General features: G+C 40.3%; 1 long non-coding RNA gene across 1 annotated transcript in view; it reads right to left on the bottom strand.

The window, feature by feature from the left end:
- Nucleotides 1-5712: 5712 nt before the first annotated feature.
- LOC129650051 (uncharacterized) overlaps nt 5713-24439 on the bottom strand; it is a 42275-nt gene continuing 23548 nt past the window's right edge. The window contains exons 2-3 of the long non-coding RNA XR_008713557.1: nt 12284-12379; nt 5713-6923 (exon numbers count right to left, since the gene is read on the bottom strand). This is a non-coding gene — a long non-coding RNA (uncharacterized LOC129650051). The remainder of the gene's footprint in view (nt 6924-12283; nt 12380-24439) is intronic.

The raw sequence follows: 24439 nt of genomic DNA, 5'->3' as shown, positions 1-24439 counted from the left end.
TTATAAATAATTTGTTTAGTCACATTTTGAAAGCATTTTGAAATTGGAAAAATCCAATGTAAATGGACTGCTTTCTGAATCACTTCCTTTCTGTTTCAACCCCAGCCTTCCTAGAACAGTAGTTTTCAAACTCTAGTATCCATCAGAGTCATCTGGAAGGCTTGTTAAAACACAAATTTCTGGGCCCCACTTTCAGAGTCTCTGATCAAGAAGATCTTGGGGGGACCTGAGAATGTGCATTTCTGACAAGTTCCATGCTCTGGGCCACACTTTGAGAAACATTGTGCAGAGATGCACCGCTGGTTTTATGAAACTGATAGAGCAAGAGTCTTATCATTAGGGTGTCCTCTCTTTTTACCCTCCCATTAAGAAATAAAAAGGTGTTTCAGTTGCACTATCTCACAACAAAGTCCATGGCCTGACGTGTGCTCAGGTATCCTCTTTATGTGAAAAATGTTTGGCAAATAAGCAATATTGGCAGGAGAGAGCTGCAAATTTGACACCTGTTCCTCGATTTGGGGTTCATTTTTCTCACTCAAAATTTGGCAAGTATATGTCTTTCTTAAGGTTAGACTGTGAAAATACACTCTGACTCACAAACCTAGTTTAAAATACCACAAGTGGTAAATAACTATTCCCACAACTGAGTATTAAATATCTTCATTTTGAGTGTTTAACATGCTTTGCTTGTATAATGAGATCTAAGTATTTATACAGAATTTGTGCATTATTGTGTGAATAAATCAGAACCAGAAACTTTCTCCCTGTGTATCGCCTCTCCCTGCTGTCAGCCTATGCTCAACCCCACCACCTACATATCTTTCTAAAAATCAAAACTGATTCCCTATTTACTTATGGCCCTAGCAATATGGCAAATGAGATGTTCAAAGAAATCATTTCTGAGGCAGCACCTCTAAAAACACTGGTGAAAATTTTTTAAAGAACAACTTAGAAAATAATTTATTTTATATTGGAGTATAGTTGGAATAAAAACTGGAGGTCAGTTTTCCATCCCAACTCCAAAGAAAGGTAGTACTAAAAAATGTTCAAACTACCAGACAATTGTGTTCACTTCCCATGCTAGTAAGGTTATGCTCAAAAACCTTCAAGCTAGGCTTCAGCAGTACTTGAATTGAGAACTTCCAGATGTATGAGCTGGGTTTAGAAAAGGCAGAGGAACCAGACATCAAACAGCCAACATTCCCTGGATCATAGAGAATGCAAGGGAATTGCATCCAAAAAACCCTCTACTTTTGTTTCATTGGCTACTCAAAAGTCTTTGACTGTGTCAACCATATCAAACTGTGAACAATTCTGAAAGAGATGGGAATATCAGACAATCTTACCTCCCTCTTGAGAAACCTGTATGCAGATCAAGAAGCAACAGTTAGAACCTCACATGGAACAACTGACTGGTTCAAAATTGGGAAAGGAGTACATCAAGACTGTATATTGTCATCCTGCTTATTTAACTCATATGCAGAGTACATCATGAGAAATGCCAGGCTGGATGAAGCACAAGAAGGAATCAAGACTGCGATTGCCGGGAGAAATATCAATAACCTCAGATATGAAGATGACACTACCCTAATGGCAGAAAGTGACAAGGAACTAAAGAGCCTCTTGATGAAGGTGAAAGAAGAGAATGAAAAATGTGGCTTAAAACTCAACATTCAAAAAATGAAGATCATGGTGTCCAGTCCCGTCACTTCATGGCAAATAAAAGGGAGTAAAAAATGGAAACAGTGACACACTTTATTTTCTTGGGCTCCAAAATCACTGCAGATGGCGACCGCAGCCATGAAATTAAAAGACGCTTGCTCCTTGGAAGAAAGACTATGATAAACCTAGACAGCATACTAAAAACTAGACATCACCTTGCTGACAAAGGTCTGTATAGTCAAAGTTATGGTTTCTCCAGTAGTCATGTAGGTATGTGAGAGTTGGACCATAAAGAACACTGACCGCTGAAGAACTGATACTTTCAAACTGTGGTGCTGGAGAAGACTCTTGAAATTCCTTTGGACAGTAAGGAGATCAAATTAGTCAATCCTAAAGGAAATCACTTCTGAATATTCATTGGAAGGACTGATGTTGAAGCTGAAGCATCAATACTTTGGCCACCTGATGGGAAGAGCCAACTCATTGGAAAAAACCCGATGAGAATGAAGAGATGGTTGGATGGCATCTTTGACTCAATAGACATGAGTTTGAGCAAACTCTGGGAGATAGTGAAGGTCAGGGAAGGCTGGCATGCTGCAGTCCACGGGGTCGCTGAGTCAGACACAGCTGAATGACTGAACAACAACAATAAATAACTATCTTTATGTTGCTTCATGTTTGTAGAGGTGTTTCATCAAGGTAAACTTTCAGAAGTGGAATTGTTAGGTCAAAAGGTAAACAAATATGTAGATTTGTTAGATATCATGAAATTTCCCATCACGGAGGTTGTAATCATTTTGCATTCTCATTAGCAATGAATAAGAGGGTTTTTTCCTAGACTCTCTAACAAAGTGCATTTTTTAAAGAAAGGTTGCATTTCTAAACACCAGCAATCAATAATTAAAATGTAAATTTTTAAAGTTATCATTTGCAAAATCAACAACAAAAATATACAATATATGATAGAAGAAAAAATAAGAATTGTATGAGATTTTTAGGTAAATGAAGTATAAAACTTAACTGGAAGACCTTAAAGAAGATATAAATAAATAGAGAGACAAGACATATTCATGGATGAAAGACCCACTGTTATAAATATACCAGTGACCTTATAACTTAACTACAGATTCAGTATGACTTTTTAAAAAATTTCAACAGGAGTTTTCAAGAACCTTGATGAGCTTACTCTAAAACGTATACAGAAGAGCAAGCAGTCAAGAAGGAGAGGACAAGACAGGCTTAAAGAAGAAGTAGGTTTGAGTACTTGCTCTATCAAAACACCACTCAGTGATTAGGTAATTCAATATTTAAACATGGAGATAGAAAAATATACCAACTGCAAGAATAGAGATCTCATAAATAGAGACCTATACATATATGGAAACCTGATACATGACAGAGCTGGCATTGCAGATCTATAAGAAAAGCATGGATTAGTTGAAAAGGTTGCCAGAACAAATGATCATAAAGAGGAAAATAATGAAAGTAGACTCCACCATTTAAAAAGCTCTCAAATAAATCAAGAACTTAAAAGTGAAAGACATTAAGTTAACATATTTAGGCAAAAAGTAATAGGATAATACTTTGAAGATCATAAGGTAAGAAAGGTATCTTCAGTCAGTTCAGTTCAGTTGCTCAGTCATGTCCAACTCTTTGTGACCCCATGAAAAGCAGCACGCCAGGCCTCCCTGTCCATCACCAACTCCCGGAGTTCACCCAAACTCATGTGCATGGAGTTGGTGATGCCATCCAGCCATCTCATCCTCTGTCATCTCCTTCTCCTCCTGCCCCCAATCCCTCCCAGCATCAGGGTCTTTTCCAATGAGTCAACTCTTCGCATGAGGCGGCCAAAGTATTGGAGTTTCAGCCTCAGCATCAGTCCTTCCAATGAACACCCAGGACTGATCTTTAGGATGGACTGGTTGGATCTCCTTGCAGTCCAAGGGACTCTCAAGAGTCTTCTCCAACACCACAGTTCAAAAGCATCAATACTTCGGTGCTCAGTTTTCTTCACAGTCCAACTCTCACATCCACACATGACCACTGGAAAAACCATAGCCTTGACTAGATGGACATTTGTTGGCAAAGTAATGTCTCTGCTTTTGAATATGCTATCTAGGTTGGTCATAACTTTCCTTCCAAGGAGGTAAGCGTCTTTTAATTTCATGGCAGCAATCACCAACTGCAGCAATTTTGGAGCCCAAAACATAAACATAAAGTCTGACACTGTTTCCACTGTTTCCCCATCTATTTCCCATGAAGTGATGGGACCAGATGCCATGATCTTTGTTTTCTGAATGTTGAGCTTTAAGTCAACTTTTTCACTCTCCTCTTTCACTTTCTTCAAGAGGCTTTTTAGTTCCTCTTCACTTTCTGCCATAAGGGTGTTGTCATCTGCATATCTGAGGTTATTGATATTTCTCCTGGCAATCTTGAATCCAGCTTGTGCGTCTTTCAGCCCAGCATTTCTCATGATGTACTCTGCATAGAAGTTAAATAAGCAGGGTGACAATATACAGCCTTGATGTATCTTAGATGAAACATAAAACACAAACCATAATGAAAAAAATAATATTGGACTTAAAATCAAGAATGCTAATCAAAAGATCTTAAAGGGAATAAAAAGCCAAGTCACAAACTGGAAGATGATAATCACCAAAGGATATTACCTAGAATAAATGGAAAGTGAAAGTGAAAGTGAAGTCGCTCAGTCGTGTTCTACTCTTTGCGACCTGTTGACTGTAGCCCACAAAACTCCTCTGTCCATGGGATTCTCCAGGCAAGAATACTGGAGTGGATTGCCATTTCCTTCTCCAGGGCAATAAATGAAAGAATAAATGGAAGATCCTACAAATCATTAAGTTGAAAAGAAACAACCTTATTTAAAATAGGCAGAAAAATTTGTATTTCACAGAAGAAATACAACCAATGAACATATGAAAAGAGGTTCGATCTCACTAGTATATAGGAAAATGCAAATTCAAATTCTAGTGAGAGAATATTTTATATACAACAAAAGGGCAAAGATTAAAAATCTGACATTACCAAGTAAGGATCTGAGGAAAGAAATCATACTGGTGGGAGTATAAATTGATAGATTCATTGGGAAAAAGGTCATAACTGAACATGTACATATATGATGTTCCCATGATTTCTCTCCCAGAGAAAATCTCTTATACATGCCTCCAGTATAAGAATAATTTAAATATTATTATTTATAATAATAAAAAATTTTAATGACTTAAATATCCATGATGGTAAAATGGATAATTAAATTTTGTATAATAATTTAATAACTATTAGATATCTGTGCAAATCAATGATCCATAGGTCTACAAATCAACATGTATATCAAAAGCAATGTGGAAAGAAAATCCTAGAAGAAATTCATTCAATATGATTCTATTATACACATTATATAAAAGCAAGCAAAACCAAACAACATATTTTTAGGGATATTTATATTTGTGGTAAAACTTTTAGTAAAAGCAAGAAAATTATTAATACAACATTAAAATGGTAATTTCCCCTGATGGGGAGAGACAGGATGTTATTGGTAAAGGGAATACAGAAAGATTCTAAGAGGAAAATCATCCATCTCTTATTAGAATCATCAGTGTTATTTTATTTATTACAGTTTTCATTTAAAATATACACATATTTATATTCACTCTCTGGTAGATAAGATTCATTTCACAATTTCAAAAAGTTTAATAGAAAGGAAGAAAAGATAATTCCTTAGTTCTTTACCTAAAAGCTTCTAGTGGTTTCCTGTTGGCTACAGGATAACATCCAACTTCCTAGCAAGAAAGACTATAGGCTCTTCCTCATCAGTCCTCCAACTAATTTTGCAGCTCCACCTCCTACCATCTTCCCCCTCACCACCCCCATGACCCACCTGTATTCTAGTGCCACCTGAACTGTCAGATCCACAAAGCACACGCCTCGGCTATGCACCTGCACCATCTTCCCCCTCACCACCCCCATGACCCACCTGTATTCTAGTGCCACCTGAATTGTCAGATCCACAAAGCACATGCCTCAGCTATGCACCTGCAGTTCCCTTTCCTGACATTCACCCCTGCTGTCCCACTCTAGCCAATTTCTGTTTTCAAACGAGGTAAATGCCAGATCTTTAGTAGAGTCTTCCCTAAAAATTCTGATGGATATTTTCTTCTGTGCTTTCACAAAGGTATAGTTCAATTTATCTGTTTATATGTCCCTTGTTGCTTGCCTGTGAGATCTCTTATGCAGGGACTATATTTTCAATTCAGTTCAACCAACATTTCCTGTGTGTTAATTTTATGTTGTGGCTGCACTAGACACTAAATTTATCAGCAATAGGCCTTATTTCCCACTGCAAAGAATTTGAAATTTAGTTACACTCATGTCAATATTCTTTATGTTGATTGCAGTGCCTGGCATATTGCAGATTATTCAATTATCTCTGATGAATCAATGAATGAATCACTCAGTGAATACACAAACTCAGGGACAGAACTTTTCCTATTTAAATAAACAAACAATCTTCTGGCAATGAGTCATGCTTTCAATGGGTTTACAAATCCATGACTTTTAAAGGCTGATATTTAAAGGCCATGATATTTTGAAGTTTATCTAAAAGGAGAAAAATACCAGAACTGTATCCTAAAGGAGATTATTAATTATTAATTATTCTGATTGGAATTTCCAGAACCAACCAATTAAAACTTGGATTTCCTATACAATACAATACCAAGCAACAACACAAGTTGTGTGTGGAACTGGAAAATATTAATGAAAGTATTCCTTTTGGGCTCTCCCAAGGGAAGTTCTGTTTGTAAACATGTTAACTTGCTGTTTACTTTCTTTAAAAGGAAAAAAATTCCCAAGAAAGAGTCCAAATCAAGCATTCTTTCACTGTTTTAAAATTTCTAAGTATAGCTTTAGGCATCTAAGTAAGCAGTCAGTCTTCAGATCTGTCACTTATGAATATTACATGTCATGGAATATTGAAAATGATGCATTTCACAAATCCTAGCTTTCAAAAAACCAAATACAAAGAAGTAAGCAAAGATAATCTGTATGATATGGCTATGCCATCTGAATGCTTCCTTCTCCCTTCCTTGGTTTCTGTCCTTTGGTAGACAGATGAATTATCAGTCTCAAAAGACATCAGCCCTCCTGAGTAGTTCTCACTAGTTTCACTGTGGAAGGCAGAATAATGGTTCCTCGCAGACCTGGCAAAGTCCATATCCAAGTCCATATCCAATCTTCAGAACCTGTGATATGTTATGAAAGTGAAAGTGTTACTCGTTTAGTCATGTCCAACTCTTCGTGACCCCATGGACTGTAGCCCACCAGGGTCCTCTGTCCATGGAATTCTCCAGGTAAGAACTCCAGTGGACTGCCATTTCTTTCTCTAGGGGATCTTCCTGATCCAAGGATTGAACTTGGGTCTCCTGCATTGCAGGCAGATTCCTTTCCATCTGAGCCACCAGAGAAGCCATGATAAATTATATCATGTGGTAAAGGGATCTGGCAGATTGATTAAATTAAGGGCCTTAAGACAAGAGATTATCATAATGTAATCACAGAGTCCTTATAAGAGAAAGGCAGGAGGAGCTGAGTTAATAGTAGTAGATGTGACAGAAGCAAGATAAGATGTCATGAGCAATGAAAAAGATATGGAAACAGATTCTCTCTTCAGATTCTCTAGGAGGAACCAGCCCTTCTGACTTTTATCCAGTAAGCCCACTAAGACCCATTCCCTTCCCCTAACATTATTCTGGGCCCCACATAATACTCAATTGTCTCATTTCTGAAACTGTCTTCATGTTTTACTGCTTTTCCCTTTGTGATCTAGTATGATTTGTATTAACCTGATACTTGTTTGTTGCCTCTAGCAGACTTTGTTGATTAATTACCCTGAAACCACTTCCAATTCACTCTCCCTTGCTGACTTATACTGCAGTGGCTAGAAAGTCAAATACTCTTTCTCGTCTTTCTTGCAAAGAAGAATGCAAGATAACTCAGTTCTGAGAAATGAAGCATATATTCATGTCTGCTTGGAGAAAGAGGAAATTTAAGGAAAACTTTTGCTTTCTTGATGAAAAGGGAAGGTGTGACCAGTGTGATCATTTTCCTTTCTTCCTACCTGGAATATAAATGTGATGTTTAGAGCAATGATGGCTGTCTTGCTACCATGAGCAAAAAGCAAAGAGAACCACAAAGACATGGGCTCTGATATTGCTGAGTCATGGAGCTAATAGTTGCCTACCTCTGGAAAATTCTGGTTTTATGAGAACAATAGCTCCCTTTTGTTTAAGCCACTGTAGTATGGTTGGTATTATACACAGCTTGAAAGCATGCCTAATACATTACCTTTCTCTGGTAGCCCTCATTGTACCATAAGCAGCCAGATCACTGAGAGTTTGGAAAGTGTACAGAATCCTCCTTAGCACACAGTTTTATACATTGGTATGTATAGGGAAAAAAGAAGGAAAAAAAAGAGAGGAGGGGGAGGAAAAGGAAAGGGAGAAAGGGAGGAAGGAAAAAAAAATGGAGATAGGGAACAGAGAAAGAAGAGGGAGGAAGGGAAGGAAGAAAGGAATTCAAAAGCAAACTTTATAAGTACTATGAAACTACAAATTGAAAAAAGAAATGCTCAAGAATAGATGCATCCACCTTCATTGGCTCAACCTTGCAGAATACATGCTATAAATACACACTGAAGAACTTGAGATGACAGTCAAGTTGAGACTTCCAAGTTCCAAATCACTCTTTCTAACATCAATGTACTTAGTTCTGAACACTACCATTCTGCAAACTCAAAACCAAATTAACTCAAAATATTAGTATGCCAAAAATATATGCCATTTCCAAATAAAATACTCCAGTGTGCTGGAGACAATACATAAAACTCCCAGAGCACTAATAAAAATTATAGTGAGCTGTCTAGAGGAAATCAATGCTGAAGAAGATGGAAGCTTATTCTGGGAATGAAACTATACCAATTTCATAAAATTTTCACATTGGTGCTCATATCATTAATTGCCTTATAAAATTTGAGGTTTGTTAAAATTCTTTGGTAAATCTTTGTGGCAAAGGCAGAGATCTAAAACAGGCTTTTTCATTAGAACATTCCATTTTTAATGACTAATACTGTGGAGTCCCAGGGCACGAAAACATTCAGAGGCTGAAGTCAACAACCTATGTGGACAACCTACTCAATGGCAGGCCCAAAGCTACAAATAGAGACAAAGAGATATTACAAGTCTTACCCTTGTGAAGCTTAGATTCTGGATAAGTAATAGACATTAACAAGTAAATATAGGTTGGTGGTGGTTTAGTTACTAAGTCTTGTCTGTCTCCTGTGAGCCCATGGACTGTAGCCTGCCATGCTCCTCGTGCATGGGATTTCCCAGATAAGAATATTGGAGAGGGTTGTCATTTTCTTCTCCAGGGGATCTTTCCAACCCAGGGATCAAATCAGAGTCTCTTGCATCTCCTATGTTTGGCAGGCAGATTCTTTACCAACTGAGCTACCAGGGAAAGCCCAAATATATGAGTTGCAAAATCAGAATTATAAATTCTTTAAGAGGAATGAGGGAATAGATTAAAAACCCTCTGTTTTATTGATTGGAGAACAGAGCAAGGTGGGTAAATAAGGAAAAAGACTCCTTGATATTTGATAGGTCAACAGAACAGGGGTGTTTCAAGTTAAAAAAAAAAGACTAGATGGAAATTACAAAGCAATGGGAGGACTTTAAGACCCAAATTACACAAATCCCTTCACAAATACCAAAAAATGTCTTTGGAGACATGATTGGAGAAGGAGTTAACAGCTAGTAACAAAGTCATTCAAATGATGAAGGACTGAAAGAGAATCCAGACAGACATGGTTGTGTGAATGCTACTTGGAATATTTGGAAGACCTTAGAAGGTTGGTCTGGAGAAGGCAATGGCACCCTACTCCAGTACTCTTGCCTGGAAAATCCCATGGATGGAGGAGCCTGGTAGGCTGGAGTCCATGGGGTTGCTAGGAGTCGGACACGACTGAGCGACTTCCCTTTCACTTTTCACTTTCATGCATTGGAGAAGGAAATGGCAACCCACTCCAGTGTTCTTGCCTGGAGAATCCCAGGGACGGGGGAGCCTGGTGGGCTGCCATCTATGGGGTCTCACAGAGTCGGACACGACTGAAGCGACTTAGCTGCAGCAGCAGCAGCAGCAGAAGGTTGGTCAGGACAAGAACAGTTTGGGCAAGTTCAATATCACTGAGCATGTCTTTGGCACCTCCAGGGGCTGCTATTCATTATGCAGGGTCTACTTGTTTGTGGGAATACTGGAAAGGGGAACATGGAATTAGTTATGTGGTTTCACAGAACACCAAAAGGGATGGAGACCAAAACATCTGCTGAAAAAATACTAAGTTGTTCTTACACAGTAACTTAATCCTTGCAACAACCCCATGAGACACCAGTTAGTAATCCCATCCTACAAGACTTAGAATATGGATTTTACACACACTTAAATTGACTCCTGGCTCTAATATGTATCATTTATTAATGTCTGTGATGACATAAATTTAAAATGTGATTGAAGAAACGAAGTAAAGTAACTTTCCCAAGGTAATCAAGATTGCCGGGAGATAAATCAATAACCTCAGATATGCAGATGACACCACCCTTATGGCAGAAAGCAAAGAAGGACTAAAGAGCCTCTTGATGAAAGTAAAAGAAGAGAGTGAAAAAGCTTACTTAAAGCTCAACATTCAGAAAACTACGATCATGACATCTGGTCCCATCACTTCATGGCAAATAGATGGGGAAACAGTGAGAGACTTTATTTTTGGGGGGCTCCAAAATCACTGCAGATGGTGACTGCAGCCATGAAATTAAAAGACGCTTGCTCCTTGGAAGAAGAGTTATGACCAACCTAGACAGCATATTTAAAAGTAGAGATATTACTTTGCCAACAAAAGTCCACCTGGTCAAAGCTACAGTTTTTCCAGTAGTCATGTATGGATGTGAGAGCACTGAAGAATTGATGCTTTTGAACTGTGGTGTTGGAGAAGACTCTTTGAGAGTCCCTAGGACAGAAAGGAGATCCAAACAGTCCATCCTAAAGGAAATCAGTCCAGAGTGTTCATTGGAAGGACTGACGCTGAAGCTGAAACTCCAATACTTTACCTGACTCACTAGAAAAGATCCTGATGCTGGGAAAGATTGAAGGCAGGAGAAGGGGATGACAGAGGATGAGATAGTTGGATGGCATCACCAACTCAACGGACATGAGTTTGAGTAAACTCTGGGAGTTGGTGATGGACAGGGAAGCCTAGTGTGCTTCAGTCCATGGGGTTGCAAAGAGTCTGACATGACTGAGCAAATGAACTGAACTGAACTGAACCTTCCCAAAGCAAAATCAAAGTAGGATTAAAATTTGCAGCTCCTCAGTTTACAAGCAGTGACCTAACCCCTTGGATTACAATGCCCTCAGTGGTGAACTCTCTAGTCTATTCTGAACTGTCATCAGAAACATTCAAACTCCAGCTCCTACTTTCATATTTTTTTGGTGTCATTCTCTATTCAGTATTTTCTGTGGCACCTAGCAGTGGAAAATATGTCTTGAAATAACTGTTGTAAGAGAGTAAATTGGTGCATTCTATTTTGGGGGGTGGGAGTGGAGCAGGCATTTTGGCGATTCTTATCCAAATTTCAAATGCACATACCCTTTACATAACAATCCTACTGCAAAGAATTTAACTTGCTGCTCTACAATAAAAGTATTTCCTGTCATTTAAGCATGGATGTATATAACATACATCCACAAATATACACATACACACACACAAGGCTAATAGGAGACAGAATAATGTAATGAATAAGCATATGGCCTCAGGAGCTAAACCTCATGAATTCAAATCCTGCTTCTTTTTGCTTCGACTATTTTCTAATTGTGACCTTAGGCCTCTTGGATCTCTATTTCTCAGTTTGTTCATCTATGAAGGTGGGATAAAAATAGTATCTACTTTGTTGAAATGATTAAATCAACTATATGGGCTTAGGCTAACGAGTATAAAGTACTGTACAAATGTTAGCTGCTTTATTATGATTTTTACTCAAATACTATGATAGCAAAAGAATCTGAAAATAACCTAAACATCTGCCAAGAATAGGATGGTTGAATTCAAAGAAAATGATACTAGCACTGAAGATATTGAAATATATCTGTATCAGCAGCTTGTCCAGAAGAGGAAAAAAACACGTGTCAGGCAAATAATTCTATCCAGAGCTCTGTGGGATTTTCCTTTCTCAGTTGTCTCCTAGCCATATGCTGAATTACTAGAGGACTGGTGGCTCAGAGGGTAAAGCGTCTGCCTGCAATGTGGGAGAGCCGGGTTCGACTCCTGGGTTGGGAAGATCCCCTGGAGAAGGAAAGGGCAACCCATTCCAGTACTCTTGCCTGGAGAATCCCATGGACGGAGGAGCCTGGTAGGCTACAGCCCATGGGGTCGCAGAGAGTCGGACACAACTGAGCGACTTCACTCTCTTTTCTTTTCTTTCACTTTCCTGAAGTGCTTCAGGATGAGGGGAAACATGAGACAATAGAAAGATTAAATCTTTACAGTCCTTCCTACCTGTTGATTCATTTCTTCAAGTTGCAGCTCTCACGGGAAGAAAACACATGAGCTACTTTCCTGTTGTCTCTGCTTTCAACAGACTTTCCACAAGAGCTGCCAAAATAATTGGGGAGAATACACGTTCTCCTGCCTGTATCTACAGTATTGGGCTCCTTGCTGTAAATTCTCTTTCACACTCCTTGCCTGACAGGTAAATAGCATGAAAGCTCCCTTAACAGATTATTCTGAGCACTGGTTTTAACTAAAGTTACTCATATGATTCAAAGACACTGGAGTATTTCTAAATCACATTTAACCATCCATATGGAAATTTTGAAAATAGAGTGAGGGGGAAAACCAGCAGATGAGAATGTCACTTAGCTGCAGGCCTGGTTATAAAAAATGTGTCATCACTGAATTCAAGTCATGCCTTCAGCATTTAGAGACAAGGAACATTTGAAGACCTAGGATGGGACTGTGGGTGAGACTCGGGGAAAGGAAGAGAAACCAGGCAGCTTCCTGATTAACAAGTCCCTGGTACTTTAAATGCCTTAAGTAGTCAGAACAATCCTGTGAATTACGAGTCATCATCTCCACACTGTAACTGAAAACACTGAGGCTTAGAAAGCTTAAAAGACTAGCCCAAGGTTATTTAGCAGGAAAGTGATAGAACTTAGATTTAAAAACCAGGTTGACTGGTTCTAAAACTGTACTTATTCTTCTAAGGCCCAACATTTTGGGGTAGGACAATATATTTCGTATATAGAGGCTAAAGGGAAAATGTAGGAATAGACAGAAGGTCTATCAGAAACTCCTAATGGTGCTCTTTGACTCAGACAAACCCTGGGTGGTGACAGATGTTTCAAAAAGTCCTGGATCCAAGCTGCCCAGGAAACAGGCAAATGTTAGCAACCAAGGCTCAATCTTATTAATGTACTTCTTCGTGAGCCAAAATGAAATGATACTACACTGGTAATCCACAGCAGTTCTGGGAGTCACTTGGAGGTTCTCGTTTATGGGGTAGAAGCCTTGAGACCAAAAATCTGACTCATCTTCCTAGAGGAACAGACTATTGGGAGAAAAGCACAAGAAACCAGCTGCAAATCCATACACTCAGCAGGATCTCACAATGCTTGGTTCAGCCCTGCTTGAACCTGGTAGGTATTGTCCTGCCTCCAGGGCCCCTAAAAGAGAGGGGATATCCAACATTTAAGGTGAGCAGTAACAAAAATCCCTGGCTGTCTTCTTTATGACTGGACAGCAAAAGAGCCAAGCTCAAAGCTTTAGATGGTGTGACCCTACCTTCCACCACTTAAGCTAATCTGAGATATAAAGTCCAACATTCTCCATGACCCTCTCCCTCTTCCTGCCTCATGAGCTCCTTCCTCATTCCACTGCTGTCTGCACTCCTCACCTGTATTGCAAACCCTACTACATGCCAATTTATAAAAGAAACATGACGCTAATAGTCCCAGGGATAGTTGGAATTTCAGTAGGGATTTATTGACAATTTAAGGAAAAATTCTAAAGAAACTAAAGGAAATGAGAATCTAGTGACAGAATTTCAGAAACTATGAAAAACTGATGATATACAAAAATTCTTACATGTATACATGGGCACATGTACACACATAATAAATATAATAAATATATAAAAGAAAGATCACACACATACACAAATTTAAAAAGTATATCCATAAGCTATAAATCAAGAAGTACCTATGTGTACTCTTGATTCGGAGAGAGAAAGACTTGGGTGGTGATCAGAAACATTCCTAAGGCTATTGTGTGCTCAGTAGCTCAGTTGTGTTTGACTATTAGTGACCCTTTGGACTGTATAGCCCACCAGGCTCCTCTGTCCATGGGATTTTTCAGGCAAGTATTGCCTAGCTTCAAATGTTTTTATGTACCCAATGTCAGGTATTCTTGCCTGGAAAATCCCATGGACAGAGGAGCCTGATGGGCTGCAGTCCATGGGGTTGCTAAGACTTGGACGCAACTGAGCAACTTCACTTTCACTTTTCACTTTAATGCATTGGAGAAGGAATGGCAACCCACTCCAGTGTTCTTGCCTGGAGAATCCCAGGGACAGGGGAGCCTGGTGGGCTGCTGTCTGTGGAGTTGCACAGAGTCAGACATGAATGAAGAGACTTAGCAGCAATGTCCCTTGGGGTGTCACACCAGGCCTCTGTAAGGCAGCTTAGGCTCTGGGACCAAAGGCCAGTCTTTCATCAGTGTGTGTCTCTTGTGTACACCAGGGCTGCGTGTGCCAGCTCCCTCTATACCTAATCTCTCACTTGCCTAAAAAGAGCACAGTTTTCAAATTCTATCTAAAAACCCTCCCAGTCTTTGGAACGTCTGTTGACTATAACGGGCCTGGGAGTGGCTGAGAGAAGGCTTGGCCTCGTTTTTACATGGCTCAGAAGGGTATGCTCTGAGATTCCTCAGGATTATTGCCAGAGGCCCAACCCAGAGCATGGTACTTGGCTCACCTTGGGTCCTACAATTACATTTGTCCACTGGCTCTGGACAGCTTGGCCAGGAGAAGTCCAGCCTTTCATGTGGGCTCAGAAGTTGCCATCGGCTTTCAGCATGAGCACCGATCCCACCTGCAGTGACCAGTGCCTTTCCCTGCTCTCATTCTATTCCTAGGTGAAGAGGCAGAAAGATGCTGTCTAGATGCTCCCAGTGTATTTCGAAACCTAGCCCCCATAATACCTCCCTGGATGAAAGAGACAGGGCCTGCAAAATTCTATGTGGCTTACACTATCTTCTTTTATCCTTAACCTGATGTCTTTCCACACAGGTTTAAGAATTGATGTGGCCAGGGGTGACTCCAAGAGAACTCCACATTCATGTCTCCATCTAGAGCAATTCACAGAGGACTGCCTCCACAGGTTTGAACTCTAAAGCTGGAAGAAACTTCAAAAAAAGTGATAATGTCCCAATATCTACATTTTATAGGGAAGGAAATTATGATGAGGAGAAATGAGGTGATATAAAACCATGGTCATGAACTTGACCAGTTGAGTCATAACTCACAGCCCAGTGCCCTTTCCACCACAGCATCAGAGTTCTTCATGGGTTTGTATTCTGCCACACAGAAGAGGTGTTCCTATTACTCACAAGAAAATGGACACAGCTATAGATGAAGCTCATAAAATCTAAGTTAAAACACTGAGTCAGTCTCTCTCCCTCTCTCTCCTTCCAGAGCTGTTCCAGAACACCATGTGTGAGAGAAAACAACAGAATGGAAATTGCTCATATGGAGCATGAGGAGGCTGCCCACCTCCCTCGCACAGCCCGTGTGCAAAGACAGCCCCTCAGCTGTGCTGCAGACACAAGGTGGCTCATGCAATTGTTTATTGTGACAGCTGACAAGCCAGCTGGCATGGATCACTCCTCACTTCCAACAGATACATGCCACCAGGACATGTATGACAGGTGCCAGCTGCTGCTCAAGAAGATGGGCAGTGTCCTTGAGGGCCAGCAAGTGCCACCCATGGCCCAAGCCCTGGGTCCTGCAGCCCTCCGCAGACTTCCGGACAGAGAGCAGAAGTGGGACTGGCTTTGTGCTGGCCATTTGTGGGGCAGGGCAGTAGCACACTCATGCAGGCCGGGTGGCTGGGACCGTGACTGGAGCCTAAGTTTATGCTAAGGCTCCACATGGGTCTGTGCTATATTTGGCAGCAGAATGACAATCCTGGAACAAGAGGAGCAAGGAGGAAAAGGAAGAGGCAAAGTATTCTATATGAGAAATAATGCTCTAGGTACCACCAAAGATGTGGACCAAACACTAGGCAATCTGACAGTTTCTAGAACAGGAGGATCTCCTATCCTCTGATCTCAGCCAGGTCCACGTGCCAAGAGAGAAGTAGTCCCTTGCAGAGCTGGGGAAGGGGGAGAGTCTGGCCACCCCAACCCAGGGCATAAGATGCCAAAGAGCCTCTCAAGTGGTAGATGTCAAAGAACAGGAAAAGGCCCTTCTGCTCCCTCTCAGCATGTTGTAGAAAAGGGGTTCTCAACCTCACACTGCTGACATTTTGGGACAGCTAACCCTTCACTGTAGGAAGCCGCCCTATTCATCGTAGGATGTTCAGTAGTATCCCTGGTTTCTTCCACCTAAACACCCTCTCCCCAGTTGTGGCAATCAAAAATATTTCTAGACATGTTCCCTGTCCCCTAGAACAGCTCCAAATTGAGAACCACTAGGATCAAGGTCAAGAGGACAGACTCAAGACCCAGACTGCCTGGGCTCTTAAGCCCATTTCTGCCACTGACAAAATGGGTAACTTTGGCTATGTGATTTGATCTTTGTGCTTCAGTGTCCTCAGCTATAAAATGGGAAAAATAATAACAGAACCCACCTTATAAGATGGCTCCAATATTAACTTAGTTCATACATGGAAAACACTCAGAATGGTGTCTGGCCCATAGTAAGCACTTCTCCCCCAGAGGAGCCCAGGAAATAGTCTGTTCTTCTAGGATCCCAACCAGCAGGGTTCCAGCTTTAGAGCCTACCAGTGAGAGGCAGTTTGTGCAATTTTGGAGACAGAAGAGGAGGAGCCATGTTCCCCCCTAGGAATGGCAAACAGAGCCATGTGCAAGAATAGACTTGAAATTTGCCTCAGATTCTAGACCTTCACCTGCAAAGTCCCTGCTTTGCTACTGTAAATGACTGAGGTCATCTGTGACTCTTTCTTTTGATTTCTACATCCTCTTGATCTTTGGGAAGCCAGATGCAGTTCCCCAAGCCTTTCTCCACTCACCTGTCCAATGGTTCTATAAGACATAATTTCCTATATTAAATCCTTTCCTTCTTAAAATATCTAGGGTGAGAGGGTTATGTTTTGCAGGCCAAACTCTAACTTATGGACCCATTAACTTGATCAAGATACTAAAAACCTACTATCAGGAAAGTGTTCTTGGGAGTAATGACTTGGTATGGAAGTATGGATGGATTGTAATGACTTGGTATGGAAGTATGGATGGATTGTAATGACTTGGTATGAAAGTATGGATGTATTATACATTTATTAATGTATCTATACTAGAATCTTTATTTGCAGAGAAATCCCAAAGTAAAAAAAAACAGGCAAAAGTGGAGCTTCTCAAGACAGATACGTGTTGAGGGAATGTGGTACCCAGTTGACTTACCACTTGCTCATACTTCTTCCCCACACCTGCAGAATCCTAAGGCTCTGAAACACTCTACTTGCAAATACCTGTAGTCAGAGAAGAATCCTAAAATGCACACCAACTGTTGTTTGATTGTTCTAGAGAATGTGATTTGTAAGGTGCACTATGCCTGGCCCTGGAGAGAGAAAGTACTCAGAAAGAAGTAGAGTCTCAATTCTCAAGATTTTCATAGTCAAATGGCAGTTGAAAACAGAAGCAAGGCCCAGAAGATGCAGAAAATAAGGTGACACATCCTAGTGAGAGGCACATGGCATTTGGTGGCCGGTAAGTGTCTTTGGGCGTTCATTGGAAGGACTGATGTTGAAGCTGAAACTCCAATACTTTGGCCACCTGATGCCACCTTTTCATTGGAAAAGACCCTGATGTTGGGAAAGATTGAGGGCAGGAGAAGGAGATGACAGAGGGTAAGATGGTTGGATGGCATCACCGACTCAATGGAAATGGATTTGGGTGGACTCCGGGAGTTGGTGATGGACAGGGAGGCCTGGCGTGCTGTGGTTCATGGGGTCTCAAAGAGTCAGACACGACCGAGTGACTGAATTGAACTGAACTGAAGTGCCTTTGGTGATATGAGCAAGGCCTCAGTGAGCAGACACTGGGCTGTGCAGCACAAAGTGCTCTCCCAGAACACAGGTCTGAGAACTAATCATTCACAAAGGGTCTAGAACATAAAGCTGCCCAAGCAGGGGAGGGGGCCAAAGACCTGGCATTCTATCTATCTGGTGAAAACACACTGAACGGCTCCCTGTCTGCATCTCTGGTCCAGCTGCCCTCACCATTTAGGAGGGAGTCGCTGTACAATCATTATTTTTCCAATGGATTTTGGGTAGATTGCTTTCATCTGGTGAGTTTGGTTTAGGTGGGACAGATACTTTATCCTCATACTTCAGCTTTTAATTTGCTATGACTTTCACAAAACTCTAGCTATTAGGAAACTGGGCAGATCTGTTTTAATGTTTTTTAAAAATTGTTTTGATGTACCCACCAATATATTGGTCTCTCTTTCTAGCACTGATTTCAAAAGCCATATTTTTATGGTTGAGAATTAGCATTAAAAATGATTACTTTTGGCAGCAAAAGTCGGAGAGGTGATAGGAGAGAGAGAAGTACTAGAGGCACTGCGCATTTTTTTCTTTCTCTTGCAGAAAGGCTGCCTAGAAAACAAACATCATGAGGAAAATTCAAAAAGCTTGAAAATATAACAGAACCCCTTCTAATGTTTATTTATGTTATCTCATAGCAATTTCATAAGTATAGGGGCCAAACCACTTCCCCCTTACCTGTTCATACCTGAGGCAGTAAACCCCTTAAGCATGAGCAGTGTTTTCTGCAACTCTGATCTTCCGCAGCAGTAACTGCAATGCCTGGCATGTAGCAGCATTGATAAATACCCATAAATAAACGAAGCAGTGAGTTACTAATAACTGTCAGAAGAGTGTAGATTACAGCAGTCAAAAGCAGGGGGTGGGGCTAGAAATCTAGGTAAAATAGATCCTTTGATAATTATTTTATTTATTCTTTCACCTGTGTCATGAACAAAAAGAAGAAAAGGTTCATGATCATTCCCAATTCTCCTCAAATAATGCTCCAAAAGAATTGAACATTTAAACCCTTCTTGATGCTATTATTTAGAAGATATTTATACAGTTTCTTGAGGATATCAAGATTTCCATTTCTTTAAATACCATGTGAGACACATTCTTCCTTATATTTCTGTGGAACCTACTATGTACCTTTATGATCTGTCAGGAAATGGGGGCACCTGGTGAACCCCATCCACCATTTCTCTTAAACTTTGCTTTCTTCTAATCCTTTTCACATGTTGGATCTTCATCTGTCCCATTTCTTGGACAGGAATAGAGCAAAACTGTGACTATCCTTTGGGAATCTTTAGCTTTCTGTGGCAACTGGGATCACAGTGTGGCGATGCCTGTGAACTGAGTTACATCCTCTGGTAGCCCGTGATATTCCCTGTCCCAATTCTCCAAACACCAGAGCACACACTTCTCAGAGGACGAGCCAGTACAAACTTTAAGATAGCCTGTGAGTTTAAAAATCACTTCCCTAGCAGACTGCCTTTCTTCTTTGTATATTTTCTGTTTTTATGATTGTTGTGATATTTATTCCCAATATCAAAGGAAGTAGTAACAATTCTGTTAAGATTCAAAGTAGAATTTCTCATGCTATAATAAATTTTCTGTCCTTAGAGATTGTTTATTTTTATGATTTTTTCATTTAAATATAGGAATAAGATGCATACTCTGTATACACATTTGGACATTTATAACAGGTATATAGAGCTTGGCATATAGCAAGTCCTCAATAAATGTTCATTTGGCTTCTCTATTAAATAGAGAACACAGGAAGGCTTGAGATCTACTTTAATAGCTTATTATTTTGTGGGAATGAAGTATTAGGCCACCTTTACCTTCAGTTTTTAGTCAGTGCTTGAGCTCTTGGTGGCAAATGTTTTGTGTTAGGATAAAAGAGACTCTGAGGATTAAAATACTGACAAGCAGGACAGACAGAGAGATGCAAACCTGGATGACTCAAGTGTGAAGGGGTAAGGCAAGGCAGAGGAACAAAAGTCCAGGTAGGCATTTGTCAAACATTTGGAGAGGCCAAGGCCTCAACACATGGTTGGCCAGTTGTATTCAGCACAAATATGCCTGGCAAAAGGGTGATGGGAGCTGAAATCCCAAACATAGGGGACACCTTTTACTCTTTCATGCAAAAGTACCATACGGGTATAACATAATTCTGAGAGAGCCAAGGGCAATGAAAGGTAGACAAATTTAAAGACAGAAGCAACATGTGGCCTAAGAATCAAGAAATATTGACTTTATTTGGACTGAATACTTCCTATCAGCCAGTAAGCTCTGATTGCCCTGCTGGTGGCAACACCAGCTCCTGGATTTTGTCTCAAATCAGTCTAAAACATTTCTAAGACTAGCATGAGGAGAGTAAAGCTGTGAATATGGGAGAATGGACTCACAGAAGGCTAAGTCACAGAATCAAAAAACTGAGCAGGGGCTTTAGAAGATATACTGGATTACACAGTGTATCCACAAAGTTCATGTCCACCCAGGGCCTCAGAATGTGACCTTATTTGGAAATGGGGTCTTTGCATATTTAAATAATTAAGATGAGGTAACACTGGAGTAGGGTAGGCTTTAACTCCAAGATGATCGGTATCCTAATAAAGAGGTTAGAGACACAGACACACAGAGGGAAGAAGGCCATGTGAAAACAAGGGCAGACATCAGAGTGATGTAGCTACAAGCCAAGGGACACCAAAGACTGCCAGCAATCCCTTGAAGTTAGAAAGAGGCAAGGAAGAACTTTTCTCTAGGGCCATCAAGGGGGCATGGTTCTGCTAATGCCTTGATTTCAGACTTTTAGCCTCCAGAACTGTGAGAGAATAAATTTCTGTCATTTTAAGCCACCCAGTTTATGTTCCTTCATTATTGCAGCCACAGGAAACTAACAAAATCATGCAGCCCAGCACCTTTCAAGGACAGATGTACACACTGAGACTGAGAGACACTTGGGTCACTGACCCAGTATGACAAGGCTGAATCCTAGCAGAGCTGGGACAAGCCAATCATTCACTCACTGTTCATTCACTCCTTCAGTAAATATTCATGGACTGCTTTTATACTTAGAAGAGGTCATTGTACATTAGAGAACACATTGATAGACCTCTCCTTCATGGAACTTCCATCCTAGTATATTTGATAGATAATAAACAACTATTTACACAATCAACTGTTAAGTTACAAGCGGGATGAAAGTTCCTCTACAGAGAGAAAAACAGTATCTGATGATGAGACAACATGATGGGGGAGTCTGAGCTACATTGGAAATTAGGCAAAGGCTTCCTAAAAGTGGTATCTGAGAGGAAATATAAAGAATAAATTAAAGCTAGTTTACCATGTCATGGAAGGGTGACGTGGGGAGTCGCATGATATAAGGGGTTTTTGTGGGAATAAGGAGATAGAGTTGGAGGAGAATATTCCAGATAAAAATTCTGGCCTTTTCATCAATCTTCTTTCCACCATACTTCCTTTCCTGGAAACTCATACAAAAGCAAGATAATGTCATTGTCCTATCAACCTATGTTAACCACAAAATACTTACAGCCTAAAAAAGACAAAGGGAATTCTCATTTGCAATATGCACTAAACTATCCATACCTACCCTATAAGTATTTTAATATTCTATCTAAATTTTTTCACTTTTTGCGAAGTCAAGAATATCTCCTCTTCAATCTCTCTCATCCAATATATTGTTACATTTGTCCTGTCTACAAAGAAGTTCAGCAGCAGAAATAAAGACTTTTCTCTGTAATAACTGGCATATTCAATCTGGCCCTGATAAATAAGAATTTGGTAAATACTATACAGCTGACAAATTCTGTATCAATTACACATGCTTATCAAATTCAGTTATGTTGTGGTAGGCTATTAAATGCATGGTTCAGTTACAATCTTCCCACACGTGACATTTCTTCGGTGGTTAAGGCACCAAAAGCTAATTCAAAAATGGGCCATATCTTCTACTAGAAGTTCACTGCATTCAAAGTAACTGAATGCAGTGAATGACTGGATGACCCCAATCACTACTCACCTAGAAAGTCAATGGCCATGGAGCACTGTCTTCCAATTAAAAAGCTTCACATATCTGAAGCTATTTACATGGAGTTAACCATGAAGTCAGGATGTATCAGAAACTACTGAAATTACCAATGTTATTGAAAAAGAGCTCCTGGTCAAACTCTCTAGTTTTCTTTCTACAGTGGGAACTTAAGTTCTGTGATTCCTTTATTCTCTTATTTCCACTTTACACTAAACAAATATGAAGAATCATATATTCCAAAACAGAACAAAGGGACTGAATGAGCTCACCAAAATACATCAGGCCAGAAACTCCAAAGAGGCATTTTAGAAGACTTCATGTGAAGTGACAGTGAGAGTCCCTAATGTGGAAAAAACAATGCAACTCCTCTGCCTTGAGATTTCTGAACTTATTTGCAAATAGTGCCTTTGCCCATCTCTACCATCTCATTAGGGGAAGGCTCTGATGTTTTTCTGAAATTGCTCTGCTCTGATGTTGACTTGAAAAAACTCCTCCACATGGATGCACTCAATCACCCAGCATTAAATGAGACATCTAAGGTTCCTGCCACTCACCATATCTGTCATGTTTTCTCAGCCTTTTGAGGACTCCACTGTTTTGCAAAGCCACTACAATCCCATTACAAGCTGGCATATGATCAGATGATAACTAAAGTGAACACAAACACTTAAACTGCACAAGGAGCTGCTGAGATCTCACTCTTGGGCAATGCAGCCCAGGAGATTTTCTGACACCGATCTGAAAGCTGAACAATCACATCACTGAATGCTTTCAATGTCAAGGAACAACCATTCAATTGGCCATCATGTGCCTGTCATCTGGTCCTGAGTGTTTCTGCAAAAGACAGCTTGGCCTTTATTACCCTCTGAAAATCTTTTATCTTTCAGAAACCACTAACTTGTTCCAGTCTTCTTCCCAACACACCATCACTTCAACGTTTGCCAAAACCAGTTCTTATTACAGGCTAGCCTTATGCTTGTCACTGAATAGTGGCAGTCATTTGCTTGGAAAAATAAAGAGAGATGCTGGTTTAGTTCTAGGTTAGTAACTATATCCAGTTCAAGAACTTGTTTACTCCTTGACTAATCTTCACTCTGCAGCAGGGAGTATCAGGTGAGATATACTTCTGCACCCAACAGATGATGGAATTTGGGTGCTGGATGCCATAAAAAAAAATAAGATATGCTGTCTCTACTTTCCAGAAGTCAGCAATCTATCTGTGGAGACATGCACAGATGCACACATATACACACACAAACTAGTAACACCAGGAGTATACAAATATCACATGAGGGACAGAAAGAGTGAGGACAACGGTCTGGAGAAGGCAAAAATCTCTGCCTTCAGACAGTCCCGGAAGTCTTTCCAGAGTAAAGATGATCTGAAAGAGGCTGTGAAAGATGGCTAGGGTTCAGATGCAAAGATTTGAAGTTTGTAGGGATTCCCAATAGGGGAAGTATAACAAGCAAAGACAGAACTCTGAGAATGAATAGCCTGGTGACAAAATGAGCCAGGGGAGAAGTCTGAAAATTACGAAAGGAATATACATACACTCCTCAAACTATATGGCAGCAACAATATTTAAGGATGCGTGCTACAACTGATGCATAAAATTCAGCAGAAATTGGGATTGCAAAGGTCAGTCAGTTCAATATGCCGTTGCAACATTAGCAGTAAGACCATGATGTATTGACCAAACTGGCTGAAAGCAACATTATTTTTTAACAACAATGGGGCAGGCCTTGTCCCCTGAGCCCAGCCCCACTCCCAGAAAACCTACTTCTAAAACAAAAATATGGCTACATATCAAGGCTGTGGGTATCTTCATAAAAGCATGATTTTTGAATGCTTGGACTGATAAAGAAGCAAAACTCTTCCTATAAAGTAATCAAAAATTGTAACTATATCTTGACAGGAAGGAAGGAAGAGAGGGAAGGAGGAAGGGATCAAACTGAAATAAACTTGGCTACTTGTTAGCGGCCTTTGTCCTCTCTTGATAGGAGGAATGTTGAGTATGAGACAGGACAATTACGTTGAGGTTTAGAGGTAAGTTCTTGGCTGTGCTTCCTCATCTTCCCTCCCCAGTTACACAAGAGCTGGCTCGGGAAGCCCTGGGGATAATGCACCGACCTATGCCCAGAACCCACAGTTGAAAAAGAAGTCACTAAGGAAGGAAATAAGATGAATCGCTTCTCTTTCCTGGTTGCTTTTTCATAAAGGAACACTTGGGATGTTCTTTCTAAGTCATAGTTTATTATCTCTGAATTAAATTAAGCCTGCAAAACATTAGACTAAAATATAAGGGACTTCACAGATTCTTAGATATAATTGACTGGA

Source organism: Bubalus kerabau, chromosome 4 (assembly GCF_029407905.1).
Source record: "Bubalus kerabau isolate K-KA32 ecotype Philippines breed swamp buffalo chromosome 4, PCC_UOA_SB_1v2, whole genome shotgun sequence".
NCBI classification, from domain to species: domain Eukaryota; kingdom Metazoa; phylum Chordata; class Mammalia; order Artiodactyla; family Bovidae; genus Bubalus; species Bubalus kerabau.
The sequence above is the reverse complement of the archived record's forward strand: the minus strand, read 5'-3'. Positions and strand labels throughout refer to the sequence as shown.